The following is a 14462-nucleotide window of genomic DNA, read 5'->3' as shown; positions in this document are numbered from 1 at the left end:
ACCAGCGGCGGCTCTTTGAACGCAGTGATGGCTCCAAACACCAAATAACACCCTCAATTTGCAGCCGTTGGCATGGCTGGTTAAACAGCACAGCGAGAAGACAGCGGTGAGCGTGTGAAGACACCCTTGAAGGAGCCGGGAGAGAGAAGACCAGGTGGAAAGATGATGAGGATCAAATGAAAAATAGAACTGGGCCTTCTAGTATTTTATTCACATTTGAAATTCTCCAAACTGGACTGGGCAGGAAATGCTTTTGATCCTCTTCGTCCCTTTACCCCTATGGAATTTAAAACCAGTTCTCATGAAATAATGATGGAACGTCCTAGAATGATTGTGAAATCTTTGGATCAAATGAAAATGGAGGTGCATTTAAAGAGAAAAATAAGCAATTTCAATGTGCCATCTGAACACAAAAGCCTGTGTCATGATGTGAAAATGTGTGTGAACTGTGAGCCGCATGTTGAATGAAAACATACAGTACAACACAACATCAGTCTAGAGGGACTGTGACGAGTGGCTAATTGAATAAAAAATGTACTGTAAGTAAAACGTCCTTGAGGGCAGCTGTGACTGCCGGCACATAGAGGGTCATTTCAGAGGAGAAAGATGAAGAGAAACAGACTCATACAAAGATAAAAAAAAGAAAAGAAAAAAGGAGATTTGTGTGGAAATAACTATATAAGCAGAGCAGAGACACATCGCCCCCTGCAGTACACAAGTAATATTAGTATTTTCCAATCAAAACTACTGGTAGAGGATAACCTGAACGACTCAATAACTCTCCAGACCTGATATTACCAATAATGTCATGATAAAGTTATGGAATATGTCTCTATTTTTCTCTCAGCTGTAAATATCACTGTGTCAAATTCAGTTTAGATTAAATTCTGTAACGACTGTGTGTCTGCCTATATAGTTTTCTTGATTTTAAAACACATTAGATACACATTCTCTATCTCACCAACAAATGAGCTGTTATATGAGCTTTATATGAGCATTATATGAGCTGTACCAGATCTGAGGTTTTAAAGGATTAGTTCACCTCAAAATGAAAATTTCCTGATAATTTACTCACCCCAATGCCATCCAGGATGTTCATGTCTTTCTTTCTTCAGTGGAAAATAAATTACGTTTTTTGAGGAAAACATTTCAGGATTTTTTTCCACACAATGGACTTCAACGGTAACCAAATTGTTGAAGTCCAAGTTTCAAAGGGCTTTGAAGTGCTTCAAAGGGCTCTGGACGATCCCAGCTGAGGAATAGGGTCTTATCTAGCGAAATGATCGGTCATTTTCTAAATAAAGTAAAAATGTATACTTTTTAACCACAATTGTTCGTCTTGTGCTGGTCTGCGACGCGACGGGCATTACGTAATCACGTTGGAAAGGTCACGCTGGACGTAGACGGAAGTACCACCCCATTGTTTACAAAGCGAACATGTGAAGACTAATACAAAAGCCCTTTAACAAAAAAGGTAAAACAATGATGTCGGTCGATTTTGAAGTTGGAGGAGAAAATGAGATGGAGGTTTTTGCCCTACCCTACCTTTTTAAACCGGAGTACACAGATGAAGACCTTAGGCAGATGGAGGAGACCACTACCACTACGTCCAGCGTGACCTTTCCAACGTGATTGTCCTCTAGTCCTCCAGTGGACTTCAGTTAGAGATACAACTTTTACCACCTGACCGCATGAAGAAATAGTCAAAATGGCAGTGACTTCAGCAGTAAAATGTTGTTGCATATTGCAGAACAATTATCTATACTGTATATAGTATCATGTAATATATCTAGAATTTATATATAGAGATCAAGTTATTTTATTTGACATGCTGTATTTAATCATTTTAAAGATGTGATCTCCAGAACTGCTAATGTCAAGTGTAAAGATAATCACTCAACTTATGTATTGACTGTTATGTATCTTGAATGCGTGAAATGTCACGAATGCCTGACTCCGAAGTACGAATTTCCCAGGTGCACTTGAAGGCAGCATAATTATGTTAATAACGACATGCTGTGAACACACACATAGATCCAGTCACTGCACTCTACAATATTTGACTCGCGTATAAAAGCTGCTGTAGGTTGAGTATGATTTGATGGATGAACTTGTGCTTTTATTGGACATGTCACGTCAACTGTGGTAAAAATTTCCAATGAAAAAGATATTTCCATTGTTTATATTTACTTAAAAATACTGCCTCTGCAAGCAGCATATGGAGGTAGGAAGGCAACATGTCACTCCCGAATCCAAATGATCGTGTCACGTCTCGTCAGCTGAGATATTCTCATCTGATAATTTTTTGAAGGAAGCATAGATTTTTCATTCGCCACTATGCTGTGTGTGCAGGTCTGTGACAGTTGAGCTGAAGGACAAAAATAGGGCCTGAAAGTTGCGTTTGTGTACATCTAGCAAGAAATTAGTATTGTGATTCCTTGTTCGTGGGACCTTCATCTTGGCCAAGAGCATCAGCAGCATTTCATTCTACAACACCTTCTCAGTCTTTGTTGTTCTATCATGCAAAGTAATAGCTGCACATTAGGCTGCATAAATTAGGTCAGCCAGAACTGGGAACACTTCCTATAACCCTAATGTACCCGTAACATCATAAGAAGAATGGCATCTAAGCTAATGTTAGTCTTTCTGGTTATTCTGAGGTGTAATGTTATCAGCTGGATCCAGGCCGTATCCAGATCAGATGGTGGACCTGTGCCTAGACACGACCACAACGCATGGTTTAATCAGCTGGATCCGGGCCGTATCCAGACCAGATGGAGGACCTGCACCTAGACACAACCACAACGCATCCCTGAAGTGTCAGCAGAGATTGTGTCAACTAGACTCTCCCCTGTAAGGCCTCAATGACACGACAGCCATCGGCACTGATCCTTAAACCCGTCTCCATACCAGCGTGACTCCGATCTTCAACCAGATGGACCTGGATAATATTCTGATCGTTCCAAACCAATCTAACTTCTGACCTGTAATGCTGCTTGAATTATAATCATACACTGTTTGTTCATTGGCCAGAGGAGAACTGCCTGAGAACACTTATTGACACTATTATACAATAACTGAACTGAGCTGGACGATGACATCACGGTTTACTCGAGTGGCTATATATATATATATAAATGAACTAAATTAATAACTTTTTTTTTAAACAAAAATGAAAGATCACTGAGCTTACTTAAGCTGGACAGTGATGATATTTTCTTCTGGAAACAAACTTTTTTGCATTATTTTTCAGAGTGTAGTGTAAGTGAATCCCTGTTGTACTTCCTGTACTTTGTCTTGTCTATAAATTTATTTATAGTGTGAACACTTCTGCCTTTATAAACCTCCATCTTTTCCGCCACTCATTCCTCTCAGTACTTCTGTCATTGTTTCATAAAGGAAGACCAGCGGCGGCTCTTTGAACGCAGTGACGGCTCCAAACACCAAATAACACCCTCAATTTGCAGCCGTTGGCATGGCTGGTTAAACAGCACAGCGAGAAGACAGCGGTGAGCGTGTGAAGACACACTTGAAGGAGCCGGGAGAGAGAAGACCAGGTGGAAAGATGATGAGGATAAAGTGAAAAATAAAACCGGGGCTTCTAGTTCAAATGATTTTATTCACAATTGAAATTCTCTAAACTAGACTGGGCAGGAAATGCATTTAGATTCCATCCGATCAAGATTATCTTCGCCCCTTTACCCCTATGGAATTTAAAACCTATTCTCATGAAATAATGATGGAACGTCCTAGAATGATTGTGAAATCTTTGGATCAAATGAAAATGGAGGTGCATTAAAGAGAAAAATAAGCTATTTCAATGTGCCATCTGAACACAAAAGCCTGTGTCATGATGTGAAAATGTGTGTGAACTGTGAGCCGCATGTTGAATGAAAACATACAACACAAGATCAGTCTGGAGGGATGAGGAGCGAATTGAATTAAGAATGTCAGTAAAACGTCCTTGAGGGAAGGTGTGACTGGGCACATAGATCTCACAATCAACAATGGACAAATACACAACAGTTTTAAACGACGAAATATGCATGACAACTTGATGTTAAAATACTTATTGGAAACCATTATTTTTGCAATTCTGTTGTGTGATTCTAATGCCGCAGAAATGACTCCATGCAGAGGAAGAAGATAAAAAAAATATAAATGTGAAAAATATATATATTACACCATGAAGCATTTGCCAATGAAAGCCAATGAAAGTGGATAACCTGACTGATTTCATCACAAGTGTCAGTTTGCAGGACCTGATATTACAAATTAATGTGTTGGGACATCCTTTATTTTTCTCTCACAATATCAGTGTGTCAAATTCAGTTTAGTTGAGACTTCTGGATATAAAGCTTCAAAAACTTTTGAAATAAGTATCCAGATCTGGTCCGTTGAAGCGCAGTGTTCCATGTCCAAGCAATCTGGTGAAGTGAAACCTGTGAAAATGTGCAGTTATTCATCATCTCAGTGATCAGGCAGATGTCCTTGTCCAGTGAATCAGCTTTTCTGTTTCAGGCAATGGATGAGCCCACCTGCAGAGTCCTTGAGAATCCTACCTCACACACACCTGCTTGACTAGCACTGGAGACAAACTGTAGCTGTTTAAAGGTGCAAGAGTAAAACTGTTGGTAAGTACACATTGCATATCATCCTTGCCACAAGGGGTGCTGTAGCAGGTATTTGTTCAATGGTTTCTTTTCTTTTTCAGGAACTTGCTGTCATGGTGGAGCAACAGTTTGATTTGAATCTTGCTGAAGTTAGTTAAAGGTAAGTAATTGTTGTCATGTTTATAGCCATGCGGTCACACTGGCAAAATCTCAGTAACATTTCACAGGCAAAAAAGGTTAATTGTTTATTGTCAGGATTGTGTATTGATGTGTGAAGCACAGCGCACAGATGTCACTTTCAAGCAGCTTTCAAATCCAATGTGAACTTGAACACGTTGTTAAACCTGCATGGGGATAACTTTTACTCTCACATGAAATTCCTTTGTGTGGATTCCTATTGAAATTTAACAAACAACTGTGAATGTGAAGATGTCTGAAGGGAACTCTACCGCTCTCTTGAGTATGGAGGTTTGTTACCAACACAATAACATGTGCCTACTTGTGTAGTGCTTATTTCTGGCCTTAAAGGAATAGTTCACTTAAAAATTAAAATTCTGTCATCATTTACTCACCTTCAAGTTGTTTGGACCCCAACAGTTGATGGACCCCATTGACTTCCTTAGTTTTTTTTTTTTTTCTACTATGGAAGTCAAATGGGTCCCATTACTGTCTGGTTACCGACATTCTTCAAAATATCATATTTTGTCTCCAGCAGAAGAAATAAGTTCATACAGGTTTGAAACAACTTGAGGATGAGTAAATGATGGCAGAATTTTCATTTGACTAGTGAACTATTCCTTTAAAGTCGCCATTTCAAGTTGCGATAGTCTTATCTTTCCTATTGTGGCGAATGTCGACGTTGAAGCGGCTTCCCTAAAGAAAAAAATGTGGGCGGGATTTGATTTTGTCCTGCAAGAAGGAAGGAAACTTATTTTGATTAAAGATTATGAGGGCACATGAATTAAAAAACAAATAATGATGTGCACGAATAAATTATAAATTTATATTTTAAATTATATATTTATAATAAATACTGCAATATTCCATTATAAAAATAAGAATTGTCCATTTTGATGTACAGAATAACACACATCCTGAAAACTGTAATGTAACTGTGAGTGTTTTGCTAGAGGGAAGTTGATTCTGTACAGGGAGGTGGTGATTTTTCTCATCAGTCTAGAATTCATCCGTCAGCACTTTTAGTCACACACACACATCTGACACTCATTCATAATTCATACGTCAGTTGGATATGATATCGTATAGGCAGTAAGTATGGCACAGTAAGACAGCAGGGAATTGGTATTTTTACCCTCCACTATGATACAACCTGACTGTGAGGCTGATGCAAATGCTTTTGTTCATCAGTAGATTGAGGTGCATCTGATTTAGAGATGTTTCCAGATATATGAATGTGCTGAAATGTTCTTACATAATAACGGTGTCCAAAAGAACCAATGTTTTACCCTTGCAATGTGAATACATTTGGTAAAGTAGCTTTAAATGAAAAGCTTTTAGCAATGATAGAACGTTGGAGAGAAATATGCCTGAGGATGAAGACACTGTTTCTGTATCCGAATGTTAATGGCAGCTAACGTTACCCAGAAGCCCTCGGGTCTCCCATTGGTTATAAGGCCACACTAAAGAGCCTCGTCCAAACAAATGCATTGGCCGCGTCTGTGTCCAGGGCAATAAGTTTGTCTATTAGCTCAGAATTCATCGATCTGCAGCCTGTTATCAAGTGAACTGTTCAAACTGCTGAAAATGCAGAGAACTGACACACAAGTCCCTGTAGTGAACACTCACACAACTCCAGCAACCGTGAGAAATACAGCCATATTATGAGGAAACAAATAATGCAGCATTTTAATACAGAGTTGTAAAGTTTAAACAACATCTAGCAGTGAATGATGGATCATTGTAAATGGAAAAGTTTTTTTTTTACAGTTATAGGTGATTTATTCTGAGCTCTAACATTATTCATCATAATGCCAAGACATTTAAATAATGGATCATGGTTTAGTTTGACCTTAAAATAAAGTTTAATTTCTGTATATGATAGGTTTGCAAGAAAACTTTGTGAACAAAAAAAAACTACTGTTGTCCATATAGAAGCATTTTACTACAAAGAATTATATTACTCTTGTAAACTTTACTCCCATTATAAAAAAAAGAGCTTCCAGACACTTCCAGACAGAGACAGAAGAACTTCAGCGACTCACTGGAGACACATAATGCCCTATCATACACCCGGTGCAATGCAGTGTTTTTTGCTAGGTTCAGCCCGACGCAGTTATCATTTTCACATCCTGCGCCACGTTGTTTAAATAGCAAATGCATTTGCGCCCATTTCTGAAAACGAAAATGTGTTTGGGTGCATTGTTGGTGTGTTGCTATTTTGGCCCCGTTTACACTGCCAGTGAAATGTGACCCAATTCCGATTTTTTGCTCACATGTGACACAGATCGGATGTGTTCTATGACAGTGTAAACAAGAAAAAAACGCATGCATTCGGATATTTCCAGATCGGTTTCAGGCCTCATTCATATGTGGAAATAAATCGGATATGTGCCAATGCGACTGTCATGTAAACAGGAAGATCGGATTTTCTGAGGCATTAGGCAACGTCTCCGCGGTTTAATGACGAGAGAAACCCCGACGCAGATCTGCAAAGGGACGGATGGCCCGACGAAACGTTGTCATCGTAGGAGAGGAATGTGGAGAGGGTCACAGGAAGTGTTTTCATATGACTGTAAATTTAACGAAAATTTTTGTTAATTTACATTTATTCATTTCAAGCAATTAGTAATTTATTTGTAATAAACGCTTTAAGTGGGCTATTTAAATTTAAAAAGTGCTAGGACTATTTACATATTCAATTATATTTTTAAAACATACGCGCAGATTGTGATGTAATATTGTGTGTGCATAGAAAGAATTTGTCCGCAGCCGCTCAAAAAAGAAAATTGTTCACAGCTGCTCTACTCCTGAGCGCAACTCCTGTCAGTGTTGTGTAAGTACAGGCTCTAGGCAGTTTTTTTTGTGTTAATTTCTATTTCTTGTCGCTGTGCAGGCTCTTTATTGTATAACAGTGAACAGCCCTTAATGTATGTGCCGTAGATCGGTCCGTTGCATTACGAATGAAAGCAGTATCAATAATGTCAAATATGTGATGTGCAGTCAAGTTCGGCTGTGTGTATGTTGTTTTAACGAGTGTTCTCACCGACACGCTTGTGATTCGTGGAGTTTTAACGAGTTTTATAGACATTGTTTCTTATTCAAAAGTGGTGTTTGGCAACTTTGCATATCGCAGAGCATGAAACATATTTTGTGTTCGTCTATTTGTGCAAGAGAATTTAACCCTTTAAGCATGCGCGATATGTTTCAGATAGTAGCCTATATGGCAAGTGTAAACACATGAATCGGATATGGGTCACAATTTAAAGAATGTGTAAACAGACAGTCAAAAAAATCGGATATAGGCAACAAATCAGAATTGGGCATCAAGACCTGCAGTGTAAACGAGGCCTTTGAGGCGAATGAAATAGACTGCGCCATTGACCAGCAAACTCGATCATAAATATCTTAATCCTGTTTTAAAAAGAGGAAATGATGAATCATTGTGACTTTAGTGGTGTTAAGTGCTTTGCGACACTTTAAACTCACGCCTGAGTCGCTCCAGAGACGCTCGGCTCTTCTTTTACAGTGCAAATGCGGTTCCTTGTGACAGTCTGATGATTTATTGTTCATTCATCAGCTTTTATCTCGTCATCTTGACAAACTCTCATGAGTTCCCTGGATCAAACTACGCTAAGAAATAAAGCAGCCAGACAGGTTGAAAATGAACAATCGTTTGGTCTCCAAGGGTTTTGAGTCCTGCTGTTTTTCAGACTGACATTCAGATGTGATTCGCACAGGTTTGATGGGATGATGATTTACATGGTCCTGCTGAGCGTTAGATGAGGGAAATGATGAGAAAAGGGTCTTTCACACTGTTCACACTGGCTCAACACTGTTAAAGGAGAAACTTTGAAAAGAGCTCATTGTACCAGATGTTGGAAGACCACACTGTAAAAACTAAAGGAGCCTCAAATATCCTGTCGGATACTCAAGGAACTTCAAAATGTAATTTAAGTGCCTCAAAGCTCTTTCTCCTATAGTAGGGTTACTGGAGGAGCATTGACATTCTTTGAGGTTCTTGCTGGAACTTATGGGATCCTTTAAGCACTTTGTATTTAGTTCAGAGGTTCTGGAGTCACCTTTTCATTACCATGAGACCTCGAAGTGCTTTGGGGGAAAATAGAGGAACTTGAATGCGATAAAAGGGTTATTGGAAGATCTTTTAACATTTAAGTGGTTCCTGGAAGATCTCTTATGTTAAAGCCAGCATCTGGAGGAACCCAATGGTTCTATGAGGCCAAAATGAGAATATTATCCTTATTATTATTATAGGCTACTTAAGTTTGATTCAGTATAGCCTACATACCCAGGTGAAAAAAGACGTACTATTAAAAATGTACTTGAGTGTGTTTTTAGTAGGCCTACAATACAAATATACTTTAATGCATTTTTAATACATTTAACAGTAGCCTACGTCTTTTTCACCTGGGTAGCTTACATTTATTTAGTATCTATAGGCCCATTTTGTTGATTAATTTAAACCTTAAACAACAACACTAAATTATAATAATATTAATAAGAAGAATTCATTAATTATTATTGAATAAATAATAGTAATAAAATAATAATTTTTACCTACTTCTTCATAAATTATTATTTGAAGAAGAAGAACTAGGAGGAGAAAAGTTTTATTCTGTCACGAAACTGCTGCTATTCCTCTGCTGTCGTCGCTTCAGTGATCCTCGCGCTGCTCGCGCGCAACAAAGCTCAGCTGATCGACGTCATCGGGTAACGGCTCCGTCCTCTCATCAAAGCTTCCGCCGTTTGATCGGCTCTCCGTTACAAGGTTTGTAAACTCGCCAAATAAATATAAATACAGAGTCTACTCACTATATATTCAAACACACATATATATAAACTAAATTGATTATACATTACTACTTTTTTACAGTGTTTACCACTCGTTTATTGCACAGTATCTGGTATGAAGGTTTTAGCCGCGATGCTAACTACGTCTAACGTAAGTTAATGAACAAATGGAAATTATTGACTTATTGTCTTAGATTGATTTAGTCATTCAATTCAACATATTCTGTAAAACTGTGTCTTCAAATTGCTGAGATAGCCTAACTAATTTAGCTGATTCCTGCTGTTGTCATTGGCGTTTGTTATGAATAACAAAAGCCGGTTAATATAGTTTGGTCTGTTTTTGTTTAGCCTAACTTTACTTACTACAGGTGCCCTCATTCTCTCAAATACCATTTTAAAGCCATTTACTGGTCAATAAATATTATGTTGTGAATAATCAGCTTTGTTCTTTTGTTTCCCCAGAACAACCAGTACATTTCTAAAATAATCTTAACATTTCAGAGGCAACATTGAATTACAGTAAGTTACCTATACACCACATGCAAGTACCTTATTACTATGAACTTTCTCTGTGTGAAATTGTATTGTTTGACTGTGTACTTTTTTAATAAGTTATTCTCTGAAAATCTTCCCTCATGCTCTCAAATCTCATTCATGTTACTCAGAAAAATAATATCACAGGTTTGGAGCTAATAATGCTATGCATTTTTTATAGGCTATAAGTTACCTTAATCATATGCATTTGAATATAAGACATTTGAACCCTGAGTTATAACTTAAAGTTTAGTCTTTTTCGACAAAAAAAAAGGAAAAAGCTATTATATGACTTCAGAAGACTTACAACACAACCCATAACACATGAGTTGTGAACTCATTGACTATTTTTAGGATCTTTTCTGGGACATTTTTGGAGCTTAACCATTTTTACATAAATTGTTGCATTGAATTGAACTAGACAAGTGTACATAAGAATAGTTTGAATGAATTACAAAAAAATGTATGCTTGTGTTTCATGCAGTGATATTGGATGGTGACGGGTTGCATTATGCCTGAGATCTGCTTTCGGGTTCCACAGACAGAAAGTCAAACAGGTTTGGAACGTCACAAGGCTGAGGAAATTATTTAATAACTTTAATAACCTTACTAACAGTAAATTTTGTACTTTGCAGGGATCTCGGTAAGCTGAAATACAAGTTTGATCAAGAATAAAAATCCTCCTGTAGACCTGAAAATCACTGAACCATCCACCAGAAAAGAGGAAAAGCAAACAGAAAGTGAAGCTGATGCACCTTTTCACTTTTCTAACTCGTTAAGTACCTCACGTGTCCCTTGTGAAGATTTTATAATTGATTGCATTTTATGTTGCAGCGAGTAAAGGTGCATCACATTTGTGAATTTCGTGAAATTACACAGGCAAAAAGACAAAATTGCTGATCGTGTGGATTCTTATTGAAATGACTGAATTCACCAGTGAACATTCACAGAACAACAGATCATTTTACTGCACCTTAACTCTTGTTAAAATGGAAAATGTTTTCTGCTTGTTGTGACATAAGGAATACTGTTTCCGGGTCGAAGCCTCTACTTCTACTTTCTCTATTTTGTTTCTAGATATTGAGAATACTCAACAACCATTTATGGGAACTGTTGATTCAAGTCACACATTTAAGCTTTTCAAAAGGCATAGTGTTCATTTCAGTCTCCAGTCTCACGGCATCCCAGACTTCAACATTTTATGATTCAAAATAGCTGAATAACTAACCATCTAAGATTTCGGAATAGAGATAAAGGTTAGGATCCTAATTTTCAGGAATATTACAGCACAATGAGTGCATATTAGCACTGTTTGTTGTTTGTTTTTGGCATCTGATAGAGCTTTTGGACTTGGAAACAGTGACATCAGACTTAACAAGCGGACTGAAACACATGTTTTAAAATTAAGTGAAGATGGACATTTTTAATTAGTCAAAATTGTAATTTTTTACATTGATTTATTACATGGAACATGTGTTTTCCATGCATTTTGATGAGATGTCTTTTCTTGTGTAGCCTATTGTATACACATGGTTGATTATTCATGTTACTTATGTATTATACAATTTTTTTTGTGTGTGTGTATTCATTGATATTAATCTATTACTAGCTTTTTTTTTCAAGTGCATGGAAGTGTATGTATTAAAATGGATCTAAAATATGTAATAAACAATTCTTATTTTGTATTTGGTTCAGTTTGTTATAGAAGTTATATTATAATAGAAGTTAATGGTGGTAACCATAGTAACAACATGAAATTAATTTAATACAAATAAAATAAAATTGAAATTTGGTTCCTGGAGGCACCCACAGTGGTTCCACACAGTGCCTTATATAAGAGTTCCTCAGGAAACCTGTGTGGTTCCTCAGAGAACCGCCCCTTTTTAAAGGGTGCCTAGAGGATCTACAGACGGTTCCGCCGGTGTGGCAAAGTGAAGAACCCCAAAAGGTTCCTCCAGGCACCTTTTATTTTTACAGTGTAGGATCCTAATTTTCAGGAATATTACAGCACAATGAGTGCATATTAGCACTGTTTGTTGTTTGTTTTTGGCATCTGATAGAGCTTTTGGACTTGGAAACAGTGACATCAGACTTAACAAGCGGACTGAAACACATGTTTTAAAATTAAGTGAAGATGGACATTTTTAATTAGTCAAAATTGTAATTTTTTACATTGATTTATTACATGGAACATGTGTTTTCCATGCATTTTGATGAGATGTCTTTTCTTGTGTAGCCTATTGTATACACATGGTTGATTATTCATGTTACTTATGTATTATACAATTTTTTTTGTGTGTGTGTATTCATTGATATTAATCTATTACTAGCTTTTTTTTTTCAAGTGCATGGAAGTGTATGTATTAAAATGGATCTAAAATATGTAATAAACAATTCTTATTTTGTATTTGGTTCAGTTTGTTATAGAAGTTATATTATAATAGAAGTTAATGGTGGTAACCATAGTAACAACATGAAATTAATTTAATACAAATAAAATAAAATTGAAATTTGGTTCCTGGAGGCACCCACAGTGGTTCCACACAGTGCCTTATATAAGAGTTCCTCAGGAAACCTGTGTGGTTCCTCAGAGAACCGCCCCTTTTTAAAGGGTGCCTAGAGGATCTACAGACGGTTCCGCCGGTGTGGCAAAGTGAAGAACCCCAAAAGGTTCCTCCAGGCACCTTTTATTTTTACAGTGCAGCATCTTGCACAATGTTCTTGTTCTTGAAAGTCATTTCAGGTCATTCTCATTAAATGAGCCATAAAACGTTATGGTTCAAATTACCTTTACACTTAACGAGCAAAGATTGATAATCTAACAATGTCCAAAATGTTTCCATCCATTTCTGTGCAAGAACCAATTTGATATATGCAAAACAAAAGTTTTGTTTTACCAAACTCCCATAGAGTCGCATCAAACAGGGATGATCCGTTAATTGTTTGGGCTGAGTATTTTCCCGTCATTCTCTCCGCTGATTAATTACCTTGATTTTCTCCACTGGTTGTCAAGACAACAGCAGCGTTCTGCACTCTCAGCTCTGTTTGGGCCGATGACAGTATGTAATTAAATATGAGCAGTTGCTATTAGGACTGGAGGATACACTGTAATTATAAGCCTTTGCTTGTTCCCTATGGTTTACCAGGCTGCTGGGGAGGCGCTGTCACTCAGAGGGCCGCCCAGACGCCCCCAAACACTGATACAGAGGTCCGTCTGTTCCTGAGAGTTTGGATGGTGAGAGGAAACAATTTGGTGAAATTATAATGTTAACAGAAGCATAGATTATCACAGACAGATACAGAGATAGAAAGCTGCAACAGTGTGCATGCGAGTCACAAAATTATACTGTGGCGTTGGATTCTAGTTTTCCAAACCTTAACTTTCATTATCTTTAAAACTTAGACTGCTTTACGTGGACCAGAAGGTGAAAGGAATGAAAAAGAACCCATTTCTCTTTGCATTCACACTGACATTGGGTCTGAATTTGGATTCAGGTCTCTTTTTAGTGATTTTTAGTCACCAGTTTTTTTCAATATCTTCTGTCATCTTCTGTCACTATTAGCCATTTTCCAAAATAATATAAAAACTGAACAGCATATTGGTACTCAAATATTAGCCATTTTCCAACATAATATAACAAAATAAAGTCAGAATTGTAAGATATAAATTTGCAATTGTGTGAAAGAAATAAGTCAGAATTGTGAGATAGTTTGAGAGACTCCAAAGTTTGTAAGAAAGTCCAAATGACCTCTATTAATTCCATGGCGGAAACAAGTGTTACGATCCAGATTAGGGACCAACATAAAAAACATTTGAAAAAAATTACAAACAAATCGCAATGGCCAGGGCAAGAAAAATGTCACATTTATTGGCAGTAAAAGTAACAAACAAACCAAACAAAACACACACAAAAAAAGGAACATATAAGCATACAAAACTCAAATCAGGACTGGAGCTAAATAAAGAAATAAAGTTAAGGACACTAAACAACTGAGAGAAATATATCTCTACCTCAGATGTAATGTTTGATCTGTACGTCAGCATCGGGGAATAACATTATAATAATAACATTAATAACAAGCCCTAAAAATACAATGCATTGAAATGCAAGCACAGTTAATGCAATGCATTTAAAAAATAATAATAATAATTAGCTTGACCTGAATATGGAAAGATGTAACAGGCGCACTGACACAGATAATCACAAACGTTCAGTCGAGACCTCTCTCTTAAATGTTCAGTCGACCAAAAGCAAAAGTAGTATATCACATCTTAAAAGCTTGTAAGACATGCAGTTTAATATAAATCCAATCAATGATCCAATC

The 14462-nt window shown here is 37.1% G+C and overlaps 2 long non-coding RNA genes across 4 annotated transcripts in view; both read left to right on the top strand.

Moving 5' to 3' along the window:
- The first annotated feature begins 4721 nt into the window (after window positions 1-4721).
- LOC309497925 overlaps window positions 4722-14462 on the top strand; it is a 36994-nt gene continuing 27253 nt past the window's right edge. The window contains exons 1-2 of the long non-coding RNA XR_014205759.1: window positions 4722-4773; window positions 13283-13371. This is a non-coding gene — a long non-coding RNA (uncharacterized lncRNA). The remainder of the gene's footprint in view (window positions 4774-13282; window positions 13372-14462) is intronic.
- LOC309496210 lies at window positions 9273-11819 on the top strand. Of its 3 annotated transcripts, XR_014205062.1 has the most exons (4): window positions 9273-9757; window positions 10065-10121; window positions 10621-10693; window positions 10772-11819. It is a non-coding gene; the product is annotated as an uncharacterized lncRNA (long non-coding RNA). The 3 variants fall into 3 exon arrangements; XR_014205063.1 differs by lacking the exon at window positions 10621-10693 and having other exon boundaries at window positions 10772-10834; XR_014205064.1 differs by having other exon boundaries at window positions 10621-10832.

Source organism: Leuciscus leuciscus, assembly GCF_965113295.1.
Source record: "Leuciscus leuciscus genome assembly, chromosome: 4".
Taxonomy (NCBI): domain Eukaryota; kingdom Metazoa; phylum Chordata; class Actinopteri; order Cypriniformes; family Leuciscidae; genus Leuciscus; species Leuciscus leuciscus.
This window is presented reverse-complemented; position numbering and strand designations above follow the sequence as displayed.